Raw genomic sequence first — 3237 nt, forward strand, 5'->3', positions numbered from 1 at the left:
AACAACATAACTCTGTGCATAAAATAAAGGACGCATATTTACAAGCACATGAAACAAATATAAAGTTAGTCAGGTGAAGCTGAGTCCAGCCTGCCTTCTGCATAAGCAAGGTCAATGACGGCTGTCTCGCCCGATCCACAGCAGTGGTAAGAGGACCTTGAACCTCTTAAACATTGAACAGCTGAACGGAGCAATGAAAATCCCAGCCTACATCGTAACCAGTACAATGTTTTGCTATATGATTGTCCATGCTTCTCAGCGAGTAGTGTGGCAATTCGTTTGTAAACAACGGTGGCCAAAGGTCCCATACCTCCAGTACATGAAAAAATCAATGGCGAAAATGACCCATGCTCAACTTCCCGGATTCTCTCCTCATATTTTCTCTTCTTCTCTAGCTCCGCACGCCTGTAGCACTGTGATAAAGAAATTGAACAGTGCGTAGGAGCAAAAGGATTGAAGACTTTAACATCAAAATAAGCATTCTCCATGCGTTCCCAGAAGCCATTAGCAACAACATCAAGACGTGCCCCATCTTCAGTATTGGCCGATCGCAAGCGAAATGATTCCCCCGAAAGTGGTTGCAGGGATGGTTCAACTTCAACACCATGACACAGTTCGGTTAGCAATCCAGCAGTAATATCCCGAAGCTCATTGTGACGGATAGTTGGGAGGCCGCCACACGGACAGCTGAAAGCATGTTCAACCGAAAACTGTTTTCCGCACACACACAACTGGAAGGCAGCAGCGGTGGTCGCCATCCATATCTTAAACATAAGGAGTCACGAAAAGCACCCTTGTGCAAGCAAAAGCCATGGTCTAAAATAGGTAGAGCAGTTAACCAACCTGAGGAACCCTTTTCAGAAGACAACACAACCGATCTATACAATGATGGTGATAATGTAGGCATCAAAGCATCACGATAGTCAATAACAGACTGACGATGGGCACTCAATACTGCACGTCTTGCATCAATCTGAGCAGACAACACTTCAACAGGGTAGGTGTGAGATTGCTGTAAAATTAAGTGAACTAAGGGAGCAGTGACCTCAACAGAAGCTGCAAATTGGGACAATGAATAGCGAACTGGGTCAATAACTCCAAGACCTCCCCAACGGGCAGGAAGAGCAAACAAATTCCGGTCAGTGTCACTAAAAGAAGGCCGACCAGTTAAACTAGGTAGAAACTTGAGTCTAATAGTATGTTCCAAAGGTGACAAGAGTGGTTGAATATTGGGGATGCACCTCATCAGATAGTTCCATTTGCCAATAAACCCATGTATAAGTGCAGCATAAGCAGCTTGGGGATGAGTGACTGAGATATCAGACAATTGCTGCAACTCCCTTACCCAGGATGTTACTTTTGTTTCAACAAAAGAGGTGATGAAAGAGGGGGAACCAATAGCAGCACCAAGGTGACGCTTCCCGTCAGAAGTTATAGAGATTCCAGTCCCCTGAAAAGCAGAAACTGCAGCATCATACATTCCACTCTTCACAATAATGCAGGTTTTAGAAGGATTGGGAAAATAGCCAAAACCAGGACCATCAGATGTCAGTTTATTCCACCAAGACCTAAGTTCCTTCAAGCCACCACAAGCAGTGGCATCATCAGCATACCATATCTGTTGCACACAACTTCCAGACAAACTCTCAATGAGTGGGATCACACCCAGTGCATACATTGGCATGGCCAGAGGGTCCCCTTGAGTAGTTCCTTCTTCAGAGTGTAGAATGGACCCACCAATGTACAGATTAACATCTTCACGATATGTGTTTATTAAAATGGTTGAAAAAGGTGGACATAAGTGTTGAATGTTACGGAGAGCCGCCTGACGGTTCAGTGAGTTGAATGCATTGGTGGCATCCACAAGTAATACTGCATCAACATCAGCAGACGAAAAGATCTCTCGTGTAGAATGGACAGCAGCTTCACAACCTGACAATTGACCAGCACATAATTGTAATGAACCAGCTGCCCTTTGAATATCACTTCGAATTACACACAGAATAGCCTTTGCAATCACACGACGCACGGTCTCCCCAATCCCAATCGGTCTGACACCAGGGCACTTGTCCAATGCAATCAAACGGCTAGCAACAAAGGCAGTCAAACCAGAAGGATCAACAAATACAGTACATAATCTTCTAGCCACTCCAGCTAGAGCTTCACAGAGATCATCAGAAACACGCTGGAATGACGTACACATTTGGCGCCATGCGGCAGCATCAAGCCCAGAAGGTCCGGCTGTACCTCCAGTTTGAAGAGCAGCACGACGAATACAAATGCCATCAAGTCCCTCAAAAACAATTGGATGAGGCAGTGGAACACTGTTGGAGGAGTTACTAATCAGAGTGGTGGGTAATGGAGGGCACCCCTTAGGATGTTTATCAGACAGTGCCTTTAAAAAAGTAGAAGATAGTGACAGTGCTCCACCACAATTGTCCTCAGATAGTAAGCGTAGAGCATCCTTAACTCTTTCATTCATCATAAAATTAGAAAACCTACGAGAAACATTATCTTCATTCTTGTGAACACGCTTAAGCCTTGTTTCTAGGTTTCCTTGCAACACCCTCCCTTCCTGAACCAGACCATTTATATCACCGTTGCTCCAAGTAGCTAGACGACGAGTAAGATGCACAATGTTTTCATGGTTTTTAGATTGATAGTGGGGCTTCTGCAGTAATAATATAGGCATGATCATGATAGCTTTCATAGCAACACATTCAAGGGTGGAGCCACGGGCATAAGCATTAAAAAGGCGGCACAATTCAGAAACAAAAGCTCTACCACTTTTACCAGACGGCAATCTGAACAAAGACTTTCGCCAATGAATGACCTCATCATAACAACAGTTCACACTGTGTACAAACGATTCACCATCAATATCACCCCATACAAACGTGGGAGCATTAATTGGAGTAAATTCTGGAAGCGGACGAACAGGATAATCAGCATCAGAACTGGACATAGATTGGGGCGAAACATCATTAGAACCATCCACTGTTCCATTTTGGTTAGCCACGGACGGTTGTTCAGCAGCGTCACATGTACGATTTTCACACGTGCCAAGGCGGCCAGGAAGACAGTTCACACATTGGCGTCCTTGCTTGCAGCAAACACAATTTCTACAACGGCCCGTTCTACTACAGCGACAACAGTTACGAAACGAGTTTCCCGTAAGACTCCCTTTATCCCGGGAGTCTGACGCCATCGTCGCGCGTGCGCGTGCCAACTCATCAA

General features: G+C 45.1%; 1 pseudogene; it reads right to left on the bottom strand.

Moving 5' to 3' along the window:
• LOC136250204 (uncharacterized) lies at positions 1–3217 on the bottom strand (annotated as a pseudogene).
• Positions 3218–3237: the final 20 nt, after the last annotated feature.

Source organism: Dysidea avara, chromosome 3 (assembly GCF_963678975.1).
Source record: "Dysidea avara chromosome 3, odDysAvar1.4, whole genome shotgun sequence".
Lineage (NCBI taxonomy): Eukaryota > Metazoa > Porifera > Demospongiae > Dictyoceratida > Dysideidae > Dysidea > Dysidea avara.